The following is a 22,413-nucleotide window of genomic DNA, read 5'->3' on the forward strand; positions in this document are numbered from 1 at the left end:
AGTGGAAACTCATCTACTTTCTGAGAGGTTGGGTTTATTCAAGTAAACAATGCATGCACTATACAACTAAATCTCCATGGGTATATGTATATATGCTCAAAAACATTGGCAAAAGGCCTTCTTTACAAAACGCTGACATAATTTGCCCAACCCCAAGCCTGCAGAACATTCATGTCCTAGTAGTCAGTAGAACATCTAATCTTTCACTGAGAGCTCCAATCCACCTGAATCAAATGGCCATTGGTATGTGTCCCATTCCATAGGCAAATATCCACCATGTTTCCCACCAGGATCAAATGGCAAAGAGTTATAGAAAGCATCAACCATATACTCATAAACATCATCCGCATCATAGACTACATCTCCAAAATCACTCACATACTCATCAAATAGGCTCTCCAATCCATCCATAAGTGTATCATTACTATTGTCATCACACAAGTAAGCACAATGGCCATCCTTTTTAACATCCCTCATGGCATTGATCCTATTCATAGCTTTGGCATCATTAAACTTCACTTCATCGTCCATCTCCACATTAGGTGCATCGAATCCCCAATCAAGAGCATCATCATCCACAAAAAAATCATCAGCCGGTGTCATAACGAAAGCATGTGCCATATACACATACATAGCCACATAAAAGGCATAAGATACCCAACAAAAACATGCTTCTTGTAGGAAATAATCCATGGCATCTTTCCACACCATATGTGATAAAAGAGCTTGGCAACATCCCTCTTTAACATCATCCATAACAACATCAAGAGCATCCAAAAGCATGGCATCTTTGAGGTAACCAAATCAGTCTCATCAATGGCATCTACATCAAGCATGTTCTCAACATGCGAATCACCCACATACATATCATTTGGCATGTCATAAGAAGAAGCATCATCACACAAAGAATCGGTACAAAGCATACATGCTCTCATTCATCACTAGACTCCTCTTTAGAAGAGCTGTAATAACCATCATCACAGGCATCCATAGAAGCACAAGAGACCTATGTATAAACCTCCTCATCATTATTCACCCTTTCCTCCTCCTTGGTAACCTTCTAAGGTACATATACGCTGGTAAGATCCACCATATCAATCATTAGACTCTCATGTGATTCCTGCAATGCCTCTAACTTTGCATTTGCTTCTCTATACTTGGCCAATATCTTGGACTTTAGTATTTGTAGAAAATCAGCTCGAAAAAAAGATACATGCTCATATGCTCTCCACACAATACTAAAGGATGGTTCATAATCTAGAACCTGCCAACAATGCTCTCTCAAAAAATGCAAACCTTAAAGGATGAAACCTTGGCCATAATGTTCAAGTGAAGCAAACCTTAATCACATCCAACTTGATTGTACATAACCTCGCAACATGTCAAACCAAGATTTGACCTCACCATCTAATGCTTGTGAAGAAAGTTAGCCATTCCTTCATCATCATCCAAACCCATCTTCAAACATCTGTCTTCTCCATAAGACACAAACTCTGTAACATCACCATAGCCATTGAAATACTGAGGAGAATCCACAAACACCACATCTTTTGCTTCAAGGTCCACAAAATCCCAAAATGTGTTCATCACCATCATTTACAAACACACATAATTTAACCAAGAAGCACTTGTATTCTCCAAAAATCTCACACCGAAGGTACTCAAAAACCACTCCTCAGTGGGAGCACCAAAAACTCTAGGGGAGACTAGAGAGCAACAAATCCTCTATAGCAAGACCACTCACACATCTTGGAACCACACAAAACAGCCAGGGGCACCACCAGCACACTGTTGGAAACCTAAACACTATAAAAGACTCTAGAAATGACACTTAAGGAGTAGGGAATGGTGCACTCAATACCACCCACATAAGAGATGCACAACTCTCACAACCTTATCCATCCTCACTCTCTCAATACCACACTGCATACCGCACTCACACATCAAAAAGAAAACTCAAATAGGGCACATCAACTATTTGAATTACTTGATGGAGATACATGGAGATAACCCTTCGTAGGGGAGATCATAAGAAAAGAGATATAGCCTCCCAACTCAAGGCACTCACATAATGTCTCTCTCTCTCTCTCTCTGTGTCTCTCTCTCTCTCTCTCTCTCTCTCTCTCTCTCTCTCTCTCTCTCTCTCTCTCTCTCTCTCTCTCTCTCTCTCTCTCTCTCTCTCTCTCTCTCTCTCAGTCCACACTGGTAGCCACAATAATCTCTCTGAAATAAAGCTTTTTTTGAGACTTGAGGGTGTAGACAATCCCAAAATGGAAAGTATCTGTATGTATGACATGTGTCCACTTTTTATGATGTTGAAAATTCAAACAAATATCCTCACATACGTGATTTCTATAGCTCATCTTGTATATCTCTTTGTTGGCTTCGTTTTGATCACTACCATACCTTGTGTTGACACCCGAAGCTCAAGTTATGATGAAAACTGTGAAGGGTCCTCCTTGGGTCGGCAAGCTTGCTTACCACCCTTGAAAGCATTGAACAAGACACAAGGGTCCCAAACATAACCTCACACCATCACATGTGAGCATGAGCATAGAGAGGTTTGCTACCACTGGGAGCTTGTACATAATGGCATTGCCTTGAGTACAAAGACAAAGAGAGTTCCACTTTTGCTTATATCCCACTAGCTATATGCTCAAGGTTTCTCATGTGGGATTATTCTTTGCCACATGTAAAAATGTGAGTAGTTTCCCAAATTCTCAAACATCAAAAGATACCACTTCCTTCGAATCATACCACATAGCACGTTTTGTACTCCTGCCACTTGCATATGAGAGATTCATAGTGCCAACCAAGTGCATAGCTTTGTTACCTGCTTGTCAATGCATAGTCTAGAGCTATTATCCTCCTTGATATTCATCCCCAAGCCTTGTCAAACTTGCTACTGAAACTGATACTTGTATCTCATGTATCCCGCATAAAGCTCATATATCTTCATTAGAAGGCTTGCTCCAAGGAATCCATCATAGCTCATTTATACACCTTATATCTACCACCTCTATTAGTCCATGTAGAATATGTACATATTCATGCCAAAACATAAACTGTAAGCAGAAACTCATCTACTTTCTGAGAGGTTGGGTTTATTCAAGTAAACAATGCATGCACTATAAAACTAAATCTCCATGGGTATATGCCTTCTTCAAAAAAAAACGACATAATTTGCCACACTCCAAGCATGCAGGACATTCATGTCCTAGCAGTCAGAAGAACATCTAATCCCTCATTGAGAGTTCCAATCCACCTAAATCAATTGTCCATTGGTGTCATAATAATCAATATCTAATTCTCCTAAATGATTTTCTCATATTAAAATGATCATTTAATGTGGGGAAGGCCAGGGGAGAAAAAGCTAGAATATTGGTTAAGCTAGTAGACCGGCCACAATAGGCATCCAAAGGAGGGAAAATAGGGATCCAAAGGGGGGGCCATCTGCAAAAGAGCCATGTGCAACAATGGGCTAAAAGACCCTAAGGTTCAGCCCATTAAGACTTCCAAAATGCTAAGGTTGTGTCCAAAGGTCAACCCTAGGGAAAATTGGATGCTTTGTGTGTGCCCTAAAAGTCTTTGCACATCCCTACATGGGAGGGGGCGAGCCCTAAAGGTAGGGGATGAGAGAGAAAGCCACACACACACACAGGCTCCCTTTACACAAAGGGAATGAGGGACACATGTCAGCTCCCTAGGCCAGATGCCCACAAGGTGTGCCCAATTTCTATTGGATGACCCTTGAAGTGGACCAATGAGAATTAATCTAGAGTAAATCTAGTTTAATTAATTTAAAAACATTTAATAAAAGAAACCAATGAGAATTAAGTCTCCTAGAAGACTATTGGGCAGTCTCCCAAGGGGTCCAATGAGCATTCAGGAGCCCCATGGCTTGCCTGATTCCTATTGACCAGGAGGCAAAGGGGTCCAATGAGAGTTTAGTTTAATTATTTTATTACCTAAAGCTCTCACAAAAGGGGAAAGGGGGACACATGTCAGAAGGCTATCACTTATGCTGCTTAATTGTAATTGGCTTGACTTGGGGAGGGCCAATGAGGCTTCAACAAGAGCAATTAGCAAGAGGGCTCGCCCAAGAGAGAGAGGGGGCTGATTTCTGCAAGGCATTATCACACACACACTCACACAAGCTCATGTGTGAAGAAAGAGAAGACTATCTCTTCCCAAGCTTTAATGGAGAACTCATCACCTACTCCAAGCTTGTGAGATAGAAGCCTACATCAACACTCTCTTGGCATGTGGATGCAAATCCAACCAAGAGCCAAGCTTCAATACATGCTCAACTCCTCTACCAAGCTAATTACTAAGCTAAGCTATGCTACATATGAGTGATTATGTGAGGAGATGTACATCTTTCTCGTAAGATACTCCTTCTTCCTCTCAATCTACTCTCATACCCTGCTAGCTCTCACCATCTTCGAAGGTGTGTGAGGTCTTGGGTCTGAGAACGGGGATAATTCAAGTTGTGTTTGTTAAGTGTTTTGCTTAGTGCATGAAGTTTCCATCTTCATTGCACTAGCTAGTCTTGAAGGAACACAAAGAAATGTATTGTACAATGTCTCTCTTGATGGGAGAAACCATAATACAAAGCCTTTTGGAGGGGGGACCGGCTCCATGAAAATCCGGTCCTCAACTGTTGTCAATAGCTTAATTTATCTCTCTTTTGAAAGTATTGTCGATGCTATCTAACTAGGTGTTACGCTTTTTGTTGCTCTGTCCACCCAAGCACTCTTGTAATTCTCATTAAGAATCTATTCTAATGAAATGCCCACTATGTTCATGCTAATTTCCGCTACACATAAGTTATTAGGCCATTAAATGTTACATTGGTATCAGAGCTCAAGGTTTCTCTTTTGTTGCTCAAGAAGGGAGGTCTCAAGCTAGCTACAAATGGTTGGTATTATTAATTGCCTGTGAGTAAGTAGAATAGGGATTTTTCAGCCTTGCAGTGCGCCTGCCTTTGCGCAGTTAACGGCGCATCACCTTCGAGAGAGCTACGGTCTTAATAGTGGAGTCCTACGGGGCTTGCCTACGGCTTAACCACTATTGAGCTATTAGAAGCTTGACAGGAGCCGGTGCTGTTTTGGTGTCGAAAGACCCTCTCTTCTATTCCTTGTAATTAATGGTATTCGAGCCACGGGTACAGTAGCTTGAGTGCTTTTTCTAAAGGGGTAAAGAGGAGTAGCAACTAGGGCTTGAAGTGCCAAAGTACACCTAAAAAGTTTACACCTAAAAGTTGTTAGAATGGCTGACAATAGTAAAGAGAGTGAAATTAATGTTGATAACTTTGATTTTGTTCATGAGCAAGCTACTAATGATGCTTCAATGCTTGTTAACTATCTTGTTTCTAGGCTTCAACAAGCCATGGGCAATCCATCTCTCCAAAGTGAAGTGCAACGGCAGCTCCGTGCTCACGGGATTCTCCAAGCTTATCACCATGATGAGAGAACACCTAGGAAGCCTCCTTGTGAGACTACCAAAAGAGGTCTCTCTCCGATTCGGGAAGAAGAAGAGAATCCATATGAAGGGCTCAAGAATTTACTTCGAGATGATGCATCTCCTTCCCAAAGGAGAACTCAAGAGCCTCCACCGAAGGAACGAGAAAGAAGCGAGTCTCCTGCCACCTTGGCGGAGATGGCTCCACGAAGACAGTGGGCTAAACGCTCTCCATCACCACCAAAGCGGAGAAGACCATCACACTCTTCTCCACGCCATAGTTCAAAGAGGGATGATAAAAAACAAGAGAAGAAAAAGGCGAGAAAGAGGACACCCTCTTCTCCATCTTCTTCACCCTCTTCCTCTTATGAAAGCTATGGTGAAGACGACAAAGATCAAGACAAGAAAAAGGAGAGAAAGAGGTCACCCTCTTCTCCACCTTCTTCAAATTCTTCACCTTCTGAAGAAAGTGATGGTGCAACCTTTGAACCATCAAAAAGAAGAGGCCATAGGAAATCCTATGCCGCATGGAAGAGGTCGTCCAAGTTGAAGAAATTCAAAGAGGGAGGGAAGAGTATCTCTTTCCTTACCTATGATGGTACCTTTGGTGCTACGGACAAAGTCTTGGCCTTTATCCAACAATTCGATGCGGCGTTTGGAGATGAGGGCTTCACAGAGTCCTCTAAGCTACTCCATGTAGCTATGCACTTTCAAAAGTCCGCCAGACAATGGTGGTCTAGCCTACGAGCCAACGGTGAAGCTCCACGAACATGGAAAGCTTTAAGAGCTTCCATTATGAAGCAGTTTTTGGCCACCGATGCCAAAGACAAAGTACTCACCGAATGGCGAAGCTTAAAGCTCTCTCCCAATGAATCTATCCACAAATATGTAGACAAGTTTTGGGACCTACAACTCAAAGCCACTGTCTTCAAAAAGTTGGATTTTGGAGAGCAAAAAGTTTTGTGCGGGCTTAACCGAAGAAATGGTGGAGTATGTCAACTCCCAAAGACCATGTACCATATCGGCGGTAATACACCACACTATGGTCGCCTCTCGAATCAATTTCCAAATGGGGGCAAAAAGAAATAATAAGCCCCCGGAAAACAAGGGTTCCAATGAGCCTAAGGGGAAGGACAATGTCCAAAAGTCTCCTAAGGGCAACTCCAACAAAGCTAAAGAGAAGGGAGTTTACAAAGGTAAGAATAAACTCTCTCCTGAAGCGTTATTGTAAGGATAACCGGTGTTTCAAGTGCGGCGAACAAGGGCATGCGTACCGCGCTTGTCCCCAAAAGAACAACCGCCAAGATCCTCCTAGAGCTTCCTTGGTTGAAATCCAAGAGGAGGAGACTCACCAAACTCACCACAAAGGATCTCCTCTATGCCATGCTTGGGGAAAGGTAAGAAAACATGATGCTTTTATTCTCTTTGACCCTGGTTCTACTCACAATTTTATATCTATAGAGTTGGCACCAAGCTAGGAATACAATCCTATGAGATGGGAGATGTCCTACCCGCAGACAGTGCCTTCAAGGGGCAAGAAGCTTTAGTCACTCCCTTAATCGGGAAATTGAGGCTTCATCTCCAAGTCTATGTGGACAAAGAGGACTTCTTTATCTCTCCTCTCAAGCATGAGGATGTAATCCTAGGGGCACCATGGTTTGACCGCATGGTTGCCGATGTTAAATTTCCTGAAAGGAGAATCTCCTTTAAGTTCAGGGAAAAAGACATGTATATAGATGCTAAGGAAATGGGTAACACCATCCCCATTGTACATACACCAGCTTTCAACAAGTCAATAAAGAGCTCTATTTCCGTGTACATGATTTTTGTTAAAGACTCTCAAAATGAACCTAATGCTTTAGCAAAAGAAAATAAAAGCAACCAAAAGGAATTAGAGTTATCCAAATTTCTCAAGGGGTTTCAAGATGTTTTTATTGACGACATCCCTTGTGAGCTACCTCCTAAATGAGGCAATGATGACCATGCAATTGAACTTCTTCCAGGAAGTTCACCGCCTAATAAACCTCCTTATAGATTTTCTCAAGCTCAACAAGAGGAGATTATGCGGCAAGTGCATGAGTTAGTTGAGAAGGGTATGGTTAGGCCAAGCTCATCTCCATTTTGCTCACTTGTGCTATTAGTGCAAAAGAAAGAGTGCACATATCGTATGTGTGTCGACTATAGAGCACTAAATAGGATCACTATCAAGAATAGGTTTCCTGTTCCACAGGTAGAAGACCTATTTGATAAGCTACAAGGATCGACCTACTTCAGTAGGGTTGACCTAAAAAGTGGCTATCATCAAATAAGGATAGTTGATCAAGACATTGTAAAGACCGCATTTCGTACTACATTTGGTCTTTACGAATACATTGTCATGCCTTTTGGCTTGACCAATGCACCAGCCACATTCAACCTCTTGATGGAGAAGCTGTTCAGGCCTCATCGAACCTTCACTGGAGTATTCTTTAATGATATTATCATCTACTCTAATTCATTGGAGGAACACAAGCAACACCTCCAGGTAATATTTCAAGTTTTAAGAGAGAATAAACTTTATGTTAATCGAAAGAAAAGTGAATTTTTCTTGCAAGAGATTCAGTATTTAGGTCACATTATCTCTCAAGATGGCATCCAAATGGATCCATCCAAGTTAGAGGTAATAAAAGGATGGCCTAAACCAAGGAATCTTCATGAACTAAGAAGCTCCATAGGTATGTTTGCATACTATAGACGCTTCATAGAAAAGTTCTCACAAATTGAGGGACCATTACATGACCTAACAAAGAAAAGCTTTAGGTATACATGGTCTGCTAAGGAGAACAATGCTTTCGAAAAGCTTATCTCTCAACCTGTGCTTACACTACCGGATCTCTCAAAACCATTTGAGGTCCAATGCGATGCTTGTGGTGATTGCCTTGGAGCTGTTTTGCTCCAAGAAGGGCACGCCATAGGCTATGAGAGTCGAAGTCTCGACCCTGTTGAGCAAGCTCTAGGCATATACGAAAAGGAACTCCTTGCAGTTCTACATGCCTTAGACTCATGGAAGCACTATTTATTGGGGACTCCTTTCATTCTGCGAACGGATCACCAAAGTCTTAAGTACTTCATGACGCAGAACAAGCTCTCCGACAAACAAATGAGGTGGGAAAATTTCCTTTCGCAATTTCATTTTCATATTGCTCACATTTCTGGCAAGCATAATCAAGTAGCTGATGCACTCTCAAGACGGCCGAGAGTGAATGCGGTTTCCATAGCAACTCACAATGATCTATCTTCAATGATAGATGAGTATGCTATTGATCCCGATTTTAGAGATGTGATTTCAGCCCTTGCATTAGGGAAGAAAGAAGAACCATTTACTTTACAAGATGGTTATCTTCTCTATGGCAATAGACTATGCATTACTAACTCACTACGTGAGAAAGTAATGTGTGAATCTCATGCTCCACCTTATGCAGGGCATAGAGGGATTCAGTCTACCTTAAAGGGAATTGAAACATATTTCTATTGGCCTACCATGAAAGTGAACATACAAGAGTATGTTTCCAAATGTGTGGTATGCCAAAAGACAAAATTTGATAGAGGGAAGCAACTTGGATTGCTTCAACCCTTGCCAATCCCTAATTCACCATGGGAGAGCATATCCATGGATTTTATCTTTGGATTGCCTAAGTCTAACCATGGGAATACGGGAATATGGACGATAGTAGACAGGTTTAGTAAACAAGCTCATTTTATACCTGTCAAAAAGACTATCAAAGCCCATCAAATGGCAACCCTCTTTATTTCACAAATTTTCAAGTACCATGGCTTGCCAATGTCCATAGTGTCAGATAGAGACCCTAGAATGACCAGTGATTTTTGGAAGGGTCTCTTTGAGAATTTAGGAACAAGGCTAAATTTCTCTTCTGTCTATCACCCACAAACGGATGGCCAAAGTGAAATAGCTAACTTAACAATTCTGGATCTACTAAAAGCCTATGTAACAGAAGTAGATCAAAGATCCCAATGGGAGAAGTACTTACGCTTAGTGGAGTATGCTTACAATAACACTGTACATACTTCCACGGGAAAAGCACCTTTCGAGGTAATTGAGGGAAGATCAAAAAGTCCCTTGCTACTTAAGGTACATGGGAAGATCTTCGTTGCAGATGAGTATAGCCGAGACCTACAAGAATCTTTCCAAAAGATTAATGATGCTATCTCTATCTCACAGCAAAGGAAAAAGGATGTTGCTGACAAGCACAGAAGAGCCCAAGCCTTTAAAGAAAATGATTGGGTCTTGTTAAAGTTTCCCAAGGCTCGATTAAGGCACACAACGGGCAAGAATCCTACGGGTCACCAAAAGTACTATGCTAAACTAGCAAAAAGGTACTATGGTCCCTTTCAGATTCTTAGGCCAATCAATGAGATGGCCTATCAACTCAAGTTGCCCAATCATTGGCTCATACACAATGATTTTCATGTGAGCCTATTAAAGCCTTACAAAGGAGAGCCACCTCAAGAACCAACTATTGAAGACTCACCGGAGATCGAGGACCAAGAAGAGGTGTTGCAGCCCGAGTCCATTTACCGACATGAAGACAAGGTACTAAGAGGCGGTAAGACTATCCGACGATATCTTATTAAGTTTAAGAATTATCCTTTTGAAGATGCTAGATGGATGCAAGGCATACAATTAAAGGATAACCTAAACCTTGTCAATGCTTACAATGCTTCCCAAGAGTAAGCAAATGTACAAAATGTTAAAAATGAACAAAATTTTTGTCTTATAAGACTCTCTTTTTCTTTATTTGTGCACAAAAATGAAGTAGTATGCATGCTTAGATCAAGTTTGCGGAGACGACGTCTCCCAAACACCAAGTAGAGCTTGTCACTCTACTATGGAAGACTGATAGGACTAATGTGCAGACATGCTTGCGGCAGCCTCAGGCTCTCAAGCGCCAATTGGACAAGTCATCGATTGTGGAATGATGTCGTAGGGTAACATAGGGATCCTCTACCCGCTAAGAAAAGGACTCATGAACATACTTTATCTTCTCTACACCATAGTCGAGGACGACTATGATTTCAAGAGAGAGGTAATGTCATAATAATCAATATCTAATTCTCCTAAATGATTTTCTCATATTAAACTGATCATTTAATGTGGGGAAGGCCAGGGGAGAAAAAGCTAGAATATTGGTTAAGCTAGTAGACCGGCCACAATAGGCATCCAAAGGAGGGAAAATAGGGATCCAAAGGGGGGGCCATCTGCAAAAGAGCCATGTGCAACAATGGGCTAAAAGACCCTAAGGTTCAGCCCATTAAGACTTCCAAAATGCTAAGGTTGTGTCCAAAGGTCAACCCTAGGGAAAATTGGATGCTTTGTGTGTGCCCTAAAAGTCTTTGCACATCCCTACATGGGAGGGGGCGAGCCCTAAAGGTAGGGGATGAGAGAGAAAGCCACACACACACACAGGCTCCCTTTACACAAAGGGAATGAGGGACACATGTCAGCTCCCTAGGCCAGATGCCCACAAGGTGTGCCCAATTTCTATTGGATGACCCTTGAAGTGGACCAATGAGAATTAATCTAGAGTAAATCTAGTTTAATTAATTTAAAAACATTTAATAAAAGAAACCAATGAGAATTAAGTCTCCTAGAAGACTATTGGGCAGTCTCCCAAGGGGTCCAATGAGCATTCAGGAGCCCCATGGCTTGCCTGATTCCTATTGACCAGGAGGCAAAGGGGTCCAATGAGAGTTTAGTTTAATTATTTTATTACCTAAAGCTCTCACAAAAGGGGAAAGGGGGACACATGTCAGAAGGCTATCACTTATGCTGCTTAATTGTAATTGGCTTGACTTGGGGAGGTCCAATGAGGCTTCAGCAAGAGCAATTAGCAAGAGGGATCGCCCAAGAGAGAGAGGGGGCTGATTTTTGCAAGGCATTATCACACACACACTCACACAAGCTCATGTGTGAAGAAAGAGAAGACTATCTCTTCCCAAGCTTTAATGGAGAACTCATCACCTACTCCAAGCTTGTGAGATAGAAGCCTACATCAACACTCTCTTGGCATGTGGATGCAAATCCAACCAAGAGCCAAGCTTCAATGCATGCTCAACTCCTCTACCAAGCTAATTACTAAGCTAAGCTATGCTACATATGAGTGATTATGTGAGGAGATGTACATCTTTCTCGTAAGATACTCCTTCTTCCTCTCAATCTACTCTCATACCCTACTAGCTCTCACCATCTTCGAAGGTGTGTGAGGTCTTGGGTCTGAGAACGGGGATAATTCAAGTTGTGTTTGTTAAGTGTTTTGCTTAGTGCATGAAGTTTCCATCTTCATTGCACTAACTAGTCTTGAAGGAACACAAAGAATTGTATTGTACAATGTCTCTCTTGATGGGAGAAACCATAATACAAAGCCTTTTGGAGGGGGGACCGGCTCCATGAAAATCTGGTCGTCAACTGTTGTCAATAGCTTAATTTCTCTCTCTTTTGAAAGTATTGTCGATGCTATCTAACTAGGTGTTATGCTTTTTGTTGCTCTCTCCACCCAAGCACTCTTGTAATTCTCATTAGGAATCTATTCTAATGAAATGCCCACTATGTTCATGCTAATTTCCGCTACACATAAGTTATTAGGACATTAAATGTTACAATTGGGCTGTGTCCCAGTCCATCAGCAAATATCCACCATTTTTCCCACTAGGATCAAAGGGCAAAGAGTTATAGGCATCAACCATATACTCATAAACGTCATCCGCATCATAGACGGGTGAAAGCGTGGTTTGGTGGTACAAAAAAAGGACCTATTTGACTTCTACCAATGAAAAAGTGGGGACTGGTAAATTTTTTGTAGTTTATGTCAAAACTTTTCGGACCTTGTGTTTTTAGATTCTCCTTTTGAAGATCTATCCATTGATATATAGTATGATAGGTAGCTTTTCATGTGACATGTCGAAATTGTAGCTTGAAGATTTGTCGAAGGTGTTGTCAAGGACATTCCTTTTTGTACCACCAAAGCATGCTTTTAGCCAGACTACATCTCCAAAATCACTCACATACTCATCAAATATGCTCTCCAAGCCATCCATAAGTGTATCATTACTATTGTCATCACACAAGTAAGCATAATGGCCACCCTTTTTAACATCCCTCATAGCATTGATCCTCTTCATAGCTTTGGCAACATTAACCTTCACTTCATCGTCCATTTCCACATCAGGCGCATCGAATGCCCAATCAAGAGAATCATCATCCATAAAACAATCATGAACAGGTGTCATAACCAAAGCATGTGCCATATACACATACATAGCCACATAAAAGGAATAAGATACTCAACATAAACATACTTCTTGTAGGACATAATCCATGGAAAATTTCCACACCATATGTGTTAAAAGAACTTCCCTCTTTAACATCATCCATAACAACATCAAGAGCATCCAAAAGAATGGCATCTTTTGAGGTAACCAAATCAGTCTCATCAATGGCATCTACATCAAGCATGCTCTCAACATGAGCATCACCCACATAATATCATCTGGCATGTCATAACAAGAAGCATCATCACACAAAGAATCTGTATCCAAAGCATAAATGCTCTCATCATCACTAGACTCCTCTTTAGAAGATCTGTAATAACCATCATCACTGGCATCGATAGAATCACAAGAGACCTATGTATAAACCTCCTCATCATTATTCACCCTTCCCTCCTCCTTCGTAACCTTTGAAGGTACATATACACTGGTAAGATCTACCATATCAATCATTAGACTCTCATGTGATTCCTACAATGCCTCTAACTTTGAATTTGCTTCTCTATACTTGGCCAATATCCTGGACTTTAGTATTTGTAGAAAATCAGCTCGAAAAAAAGATACATGCTCATATGCTCTCCACACAATACTAAAGGATGGTTCATAATCTAGAACCTGCCACCAATGCTCTCTCAAAAAATGCAAACCTTAAAGGATGAAACCTTGGCCATAATGTTCAAGTAAAGCAAACCTTAATCACATCCAACTTGATTGTACATAACCTGGCAACATGTCAAACCAAGCTGACCTCACCATCTAATGCTTGCGAAGAAAGTTAGCCATTCCTTCATCATCATCCAAACCCATCTTCAAACATCTGTCTTCTCCATAAGACACAAACTCTGTAACATCACCATAGCCATTGAAATGCTGAGGAGAATCCACAAACACCACATCTTTTGCTTCAAGGTCCACAAAATCCCAAAATGTGTTCATCACCATCATTTATAAACACACATAATTTAACCGAGAAGCACTTGTATTCTCCAAAAATCTTACACCGAAGGTACTCAAAAGCCACTCCTCAGTGGGAGCACCAAAAACTGTAGGGGAGACTAGAGAGCAACAAATCCTCTATAGCAAGACCACTCACACAGCTTGGAACCACACAAAAAAACCAGGGGCACCACCGGCACACTGTTGGAAACTTAAACACTATAAAAGACTCTAGAAATGACACTTAAGAAGTAGGGAATAGTACACTCAATCCCACCCACATAAGAGATGCACAACTCTCACAACCTTTATCCATCCTCACTCTCTCAATACCACACTGCATACCGCACTCACACATCAAAAAGAAAACTCAAATAGGGCACATCAACTATTTGAATTACTTGATGGGGCGATACATGGAGATAACCTGTAAGACCTAGGGAACTCAGACATAGGATCCTCCTCCCTACCGCCCTTTATATAGGCCTAGCTCCTAACTCTTGCCCTAAGCGGATCCCCAGTCCACACTAGTCCAGTCCAGGCCCTTGGACTAGGTCCTTGACCCCCTAGGTTGTGCCTTGCCCTGTAGGACCCTTGTCCTGACATTTCTCCCCCCTTCAGGAAGAGTTTTCGTCCTCGAAAACACAAGTAGTAATATCTTCTTAAGGATATTGATGTTTATTTATTGACGTCCCATACGTGGCTTCTCCAAGGGGGGAGTAATGTCAAGACAAGGCTCCTATAACCTAAGAACTAGGGTGGTCATGGAATTCGGCCAGGGGCCATAGTAGACAGTGGCGATAGGGGATCCTTCTAGGGCAAGGGCCTATATTATGGGGGGTTGGGAGGAGGATCCCAGGTCTAGCTTTCACTAGTCTTACATAACCCTTCGCAGGGGAGATCATAAGACAAGACATATAGCCTCACAACTGAAGGCACTCACATATACTCTCTCTCTCTCTCTCTCTCTCTCTCTCTCTCTCTCTTTCTCACTCCACAAAGGTAGCCACACTAATCTCTCTAAAATGAAGCTTTTTTTGAGACTTGAGGGTGTAGACAGTCCCAAAATGGCAAGTATGTATATGTGTAACATGTGTCCACAAGTTATGCTGTTGGAAACTTGAACAAACATCCTCACATACGTGATTTCTATAGCTCATCTTGTAGATCTCTTTGTTGGCTTCGTTTTGATCACTACCATACCTTGTGTTGACACCCGAAGCTCAAGTTATGATGAAAACCATGAAGGTTCCTCCCTGGGTCGGCAAGCTCGCTTACCACCCTTGAAAGCATTGAACAATACACAAGGGTCCCAAACATATACTCTCTCTCTCTCTCTCTCTCTCTCTCTCTCTCTCTCTCTCTCTCTCTCTCTCTCTCTCTCTCTCTCTCTTTCTCACTCCACAAAGGTAGCCACACTAATCTCTCTAAAATGAAGCTTTTTTTGAGACTTGAGGGTGTAGACAGTCCCAAAATGGCAAGTATGTATATGTGTAACATGTGTCCACAAGTTATGCTGTTGGAAACTTGAACAAACATCCTCACATACGTGATTTCTATAGCTCATCTTGTAGATCTCTTTGTTGGCTTCGTTTTGATCACTACCATACCTTGTGTTGACACCCGAAGCTCAAGTTATGATGAAAACCATGAAGGTTCCTCCCTGGGTCGGCAAGCTCGCTTACCACCCTTGAAAGCATTGAACAATACACAAGGGTCCCAAACATAACCTCACACCATCACATGTGAGCATGAGCATAGAGAGGTTCACCATCACTGGGAGGTTGTGCATAATGGCATTGCCTTGAGTACAAAGACAAAGAGAGTTCCACTTTTGCTTGTATCCCACTAGCTATATGCTAAAGGTTTCTCATGTGGGATTATTATTTGCCACATGTAAAAATATGAGGAGTTTCCCAAATTCTCAAACATCAAAAGATACCACTTCCTTCGAATCATACCACATAGCACCTTTTGTACTCCTGCCACTTGCATATGATAGATCCATAGTGCCAACCAAGTGCATAGCTTTGTTACCCGCTTGTCAATGCATAGTCTAGAGCTATTATGCTCCTTGATATTCATCCCCATGCCTTGTCATACTTGTATCTCGTGCATCCCACATAAAGCTCGTATATCTTCATTAGAAGGCTTGCTCCAAGAGAATCCATCATAGCTCATTTGTATCCCTTATATCTACCACCTAGTAGTCCATGTAGAATAGGTACATATTCATTCCAAAACATAAACTATAAGCGGAAACTCATCTACTTTATGAGAGTTTGGGTTTATTCAAGTAAACAGTGGATGCAGTATACAACTAAATCTCCATGGGTATATGCACATATGCTCAAAAACATTGGCAAAAGGCCTTCTTCAAAAAAATATGACAGCGTGTCCCACCAAAAGGTGTCAGAATCAAAATTGAACCACATGTCTGGATTCTCCTCTACTTTTAGATGAATCATATGGTCTTACTTCTCAAATTGGACTTCTCATGTAGGAGGCAAGGTCAAAAGACTGCAATTGGCTGCCAAAATAGTAAAATGTGATAAACTCATCAACCAAATATCCAATTTGAGCAAGAATGGGTTCAATAGATAGCACCAAGCATAAGGAATACATAGGAAAAATCATGAACGAGTTTCCAAAATTTTCAAAAACCTCAAGAATACGGATTTCGGACTCCGAAATAACGTTCATTATCTTAAAGACTGTGAGATAAAATCGCTCGAACAAGAAAACATGCTGAGGCGGTCCGGGGCGGGCAACAAGAGAGGCGACCTCTAAACACCCCTCAAGGCTCCCGTGCTGCTCAATTGGGGCTGGGGAAACTACAAGCACAACAAAACAGCAAACCCACAGCCAAACCCAAAAAAGATAGGGGCACCACCTAGTTATGGTATGCGAACTAGGACGCAAGAGAGATGTTGGCACAACCAAGAAGATGCACCACACAACACACACAAGCAACCTCACACCAAGACACACATGAAGTGGACCAGAGAGAGCTAGAGCAAAGGGAAGAGAGAGAGGAAAGGATCTTGCGTAATACCTTATTTGTGACTTGCAAATGGAGATGGTTTGTTATGATGCTATCGTAGAACTTGTACAAAACTCACTCAATGCTTAGTGATTGCTAAACATTGCCAAAACACATACACACTATCTTAGGGTGTGGGAGACCTCTCACCACAATACCCTCTTACAATGGACAAAAAACTGGCAATGAAAAACACACTAAAACACATTCTAAAATCAAGATCAACCGATAAAAACTCAAAATACACAAGTCACCTTGAATTCACCAAACCGTATTGCACAAATGGAAGGACGAAAATTTGAACGTCGAATCACGCCTTTGATGCACCAAACCTCAATTTATTGATGACGAAGGAGCATATACAATAGTGGTTTTGAGATTTGTGGAACTCACGCTCTCTCACTTGCAATGTGTAGCTTGAAGGCTTCTCTCACACCAAGAGTGAAGCTCACAAGTGGTTGCTACACCTAAGTCTCTCCTCACGCATAGAGTGTTGGGGTGCTATGTGAGATATTGGGGGTTATTTTACAAGAAGGAGAGGAGCCTATTTATAGGTTGGAGACCCCTCATTAAGATTATTGGAAATCCTAATTTACAAGCTAACAAATCAGGATTATGATTTTTTTGAATATCAAAACATTGTGGGCCTTCTTTGTCTGCTTGAGTCATGGGTGTGGGCTCAAAAGAGAGCATTACTGATGGTAGATAAGGTGAAAGTAAAGTTTTAAGTAAGGAGAGAGAGAGAGAGAGAGAGAGAGAGAGAGAGAGAGAGAGTTACTTTGTACATGTCTTGAGGTGAGGTGTCTTTTATGGTTAGGTCAATGGCTATTTTGTGTTAGTGTGTTAGTGGTTAGTGTTAGTAATCACTAGAAAGTTAATGATATATTTACAATGAGTAGAATGGCGGGAATGGTTGAAGTAAGATGGTTGAATGAAGTGAGAAAATCCTTGTGATGGTGAAGCTTGAAGAAGTTTTGGACTTACTTGTGTAGGTTCTCAAAATGACTATCGATCTTCTTCTTCGTCTTCCCTTCTTTACGCCACCGCCGCCAAGGTTGATTATCGTAATGAAAATGGTAATTCCGTTGATGAGATCTCTTGATTTGCAGAGGTTAAGCATGGTACACATGCGGAATGTATGTATATATATAAGGAGTAAGATGGAATTGTACTTTGAAGATAATAGAGAGAGGCATAGAGATGGTGTATGTACATGTGGAGCTCATATGAGAGCTATGGGAGTAAGAGGGGAGCTTAATGGTGAAGAAGGTGAGAGAAACCATTGAAGGTGCAGGTGTGAGTGAGGGATTGAGAGGAATGTGTGTGTATGTGTGTAGAAGTGTGGAAAGAGGTGAGAGAAGACTATGGGCTACTTGTGAGAAAAGTGGGCAGACTGGGGTCCACTCAAAAAATCATAGCTCACCGATGGCTACTCCAAAAATCATGAAGCAATTTGAGGTGATTATTCAAAGCGTGGGCTACATTTTCTCTTTTGACCACCGCTCCAAATTCGGAGTGGAGATAGGTGCCAAAATTCTCACCAAAAAGCCTGTTTTTATGCCTGCAAAAGTCTTTTAGTGGCCCCCTCCTTTGTTGAATTTGTACAATGCATCCAAGAGTGAGCCCCTCCTTTGTCATATCATAATACAAAGCATCCAAGTTGGCCTTGACCCATGCATGGAGGAGGATTATTGGTGAATAAAGAAATATATACATGGTGGGACTAGTGTATGGACTATTCATGGACTTTAGCTCAATGAGCACATGGTGTTAGAATAATGAGTAAAAATAATAATAAAAATATGGAGGAATTATGGATATGGAAAGATATTGGAATCATATGATATGGTCCCTCTTTGTATTATTTTGGGTGAAAGAGGAAAAGGTATGCAAGTAAATAATATAATAAACGTGACCAATGAGTAGAAATCAATTTTTTTGTTTTCACGAGGGTGAGGATGAAAATGTGGGGGTGATTCGTATAGAAGAAAAATATGAGGTTAGAGTATGTACACATTGGCAAAATATACTTATGGTGTAAGAGGATGAAAGAAGGCATACACAGGTTTAATAAAACACACACCTAAGTATAAATATTTAAATAAAATACCAGAATAATTATAAAAATCCCTATATTTAGGCCATATATATAATGCAATATTTACACACAAATGGGTCATAATATATTTTTATTTTTTTGATTTTATTTATTTTTTTGACTCAACTAGCCCAGTGACTAGCTAATTTAGGGTTTTTAAGAAAATATGGGAAAAATCCCCTAACTCACACACGCCTATATACAGTGAAATGGTAGGGATAGCCATAGTGTTTGGGTGAATTTTGGTAGGGTGAGGTAGCTCACTATGGCAATTACGGAGAGTCGAAAAACGGCTATCATTAGCCCTCCCCCAGGATGATGGTATATTCATGTACCATCATAGAGCATCTTTTCCAAAGAGAGTGCTTCAGAGTCCTTGACGAGATGTTCATTTTTTGGCCCCTCAGAATTTTGGCTGGAGTTACACTCATGCTTTATGTAACAATACTTACATGAGACAGCGGCCTTTGGACAGATCTTTGGTAGATCCTTTGGTAGAAGGCGACTCAAATAGGGATTCAAGCGATAGCCGTTTACCTTCCTGGAGTGCTCTGTCCCATTCAAGTCCATAAGTTGATAGTAACTTGAATTGAAATCCTTCTTGACTATGTATGGCCCTTGCCATCTAGTTTCAAACTTGGCATCAAAACGATTGTCAAGTCGATTGTCATACCTTAGCACAAGCTCTCCTTCCTTGATGCCTTTGTCCTTCAGTTTCTTGTCGTGCGTTTCTTTCGCTTGTGTGGCTTTCTCCACCAAACCATTTGACTGTGGCAACAAGAGTAAATTTTTAAGTAAGGAGAGAGAGAGAGAGTTACTTTGTACATGTCTTGAGGTGAGGTGTCTTTTATGGTTAGGTCAATGGCTATTTTGTGTTAGTATGTTAGTGGTTAGTGTTAGTAATCACTAGAAAGTTAATGATATATTTACAATGAGTAGAATGGCGGGAATGGTTGAAGTAAGATGGTTGAATGAAGTGAGAAAATCCTTGTGATGGTGAAGCTTGAAGAAGTTTTGGACTTACTTGTGTAGGTTCTCAAAATGACTATCGATCTTCTTCTTCGTCTTCCCTTCTTTACGCCACCGTCGCCAAGGTTGATTATCGTGATGAAAATGGTAATTCCTTTGATGAGATCTCTTGATTTGCAGAGGTTAAGCATGGTACACATGCTGAATGTATGTATATATATAAGGAGTAAGATGGAATTGTACTTTGGAGATAATAGAGAGAGGCATAGAGATGGTGTATGTACATGTGGAGCTCATATGAGAGCTATGGGAGTAAGAGGGGAGCTTAATGGTGAAGAAGGTGAGAGAAACCATTGAAGGTGTAGGTTTGAGTGAGGGATTGAGAGGAATGTGTGTGTGTGTGTGTAGAAGTGTGGAAAGAGGTGAGAGAAGACTATGGGCTACTTGTGAGAAAAGTGGGCAGACTGGGGTCCACTCAAAAAATCATAGCTCACCGATGGCTACTCCAAAAATCATGAAGCAATTTGAGGTGATTATTCAAAGCGTGGGCTACATTTTCTCTTTTGACCACCGCTCCAAATTCGGAGTGGAGATAGGTGCCAAAATTCTCACCAAAAAGCCGGTTTTTATGCCTGCAAAAGTCTTTTAGTGGCCCCCTCCTTTGTTGAATTTGTACAATGCATCCAAGAGTGAGCCCCTCCTTTGTCATATCATAATACAAAGCATCCAAGTTGCCCTTGACCCATACATGGAGGTGGATTATTGGTGAATGAAGGAATATATACATGGTGGGAGTAGTGTATGGACTATTCATGGACTTTAGCTCAATGAGCACATGGTGTTAGAATAATGAGTAAAAATAATAATAAAAATATGGAGGAATTATGGATATGGAAAGATATTGGAATCATATGATATGGTCCCTCTTTGTATTATTTTGGGTGAAAGAGGAAAAGGTATGCAAGTAAATAATATAATAAATGTGACCAATGAGTAGAAATCAATTTTTTGTTTTCACGAGGGTGAGGATGAAAATGTGGGGGTGATTCGTATAAAAAAAAATATGAGGTTAGAGTATGTACACATTGGCAAAATATACTTATGGTGTAAGAGGATGAAGGAAGGCATACACATGTTTAATAAAACACACACCTAAGTATAAATATTTAAATAAAATACCATAATAAATATAAAATCCCCTATATTTAGGCCATATATATAATGCAATATTTACACACAAATGGGCCATAATATTTTATTTATTTTTTTGACTCAACTAGCCCAGTGACTAGCTAATTTAGGGTTTTTAAGAAAATATGGAAAAAATCCCCTAACTCACACACGCCTATATACAATGAAATGGTAGGGATAGCCATAGTGTTTGGGTGAATTTTTGTAGGGTGAGCTAGCTCACTATGGCAATTACGGAGAGCCGAAAAACGGCTATCAATGCCTCACCTTGCCAAAAATATTATTTTTCTTTAGGACAAACATGAGGAATGTGTAACGAACACCAATATGTAATCGGATGCCAAGTCAAATAGAAAATCATAAAGTTCAAAATGTTGTAACGGACATTCAAGAAGCTACAGAACCCAATGGTTAAATGCATCTCAATTAATCAATCAACATTGCATTGACATCTTGAACTAACTCACTTCACATATGTGAGCACACTATTCAAATTGACCTAACTAACAAAGAAGGTGAACATCACGTAGGATAAAGTATTCATCTCATACATTGTTCTAATATTTGGAAATCTTGTTCCATCATAGGAAGCATCTTTTTGGAAATCTTGGAAAGGTGGAAGCGAGGAAAAAGCCCAGTCAGGATGGTGGAAGAACAGACAAAGCCATACAAACTAGTAGAATTGGCCATAATGGAAACAAGTTACCTGGAGCCAGAAGACTTGGTGATGGCCAACACGTGCCTCTTCAAGGGAAATTTCTATGACAAAGAGCAGAAGAAAGTGGGAGTAGTACTACCTCCTGAAAGCCTTTTTTCCCTACACAAGAAAGAAGAATGTATGGCGGAGGTAGGATTGGACGGGTACTTCGAACTTCCACCATGGGGAGTAGATATACAGAGATCAGAGTAGCCACAAACTAGAGAGAGGAAACCATTCAATTAATTATCACAAAAAAGCTTCTTAGAAGAGTATTTCCTTTGAAAAACATCCCCATTTTTTTTTGTGTGTGTGATGGGTGCAGTAGGTTGAAATACTAAAAATTACACAGAAAACGCAGTGTTGTAAAGACCTTAAACAACATTATATGTGTGGAAAAAAACATAAATTTGTACATAATACTAGCGAACAAAATTGTAAATTATTTTAGTAGACGTGATTAGATGATGGAGGTCCATATGACACAAGTATCAAAGCCATCTCAACTATCAAACAATAATAACTAGTGAGTACCAGTGTACTCACCTCCACCATTAGGCTTCAATTTATATTTGTTGCAGCAGCGAGTCCAGGTGTGCAAGGAGAATAGGCCACCCTTCAATGAAAAACAAAGTCCTTTTTTACAACCATCATCTTGGTACCCACTTGCATTACTACATGATGTCTCTAGTG

Source organism: Adiantum capillus-veneris, chromosome 2 (genome assembly GCF_014529385.1).
Source record: "Adiantum capillus-veneris isolate H3 chromosome 2, ASM1452938v2, whole genome shotgun sequence".
In the NCBI taxonomy this organism is placed as follows: Eukaryota; Viridiplantae; Streptophyta; class Polypodiopsida; order Polypodiales; family Pteridaceae; genus Adiantum; species Adiantum capillus-veneris.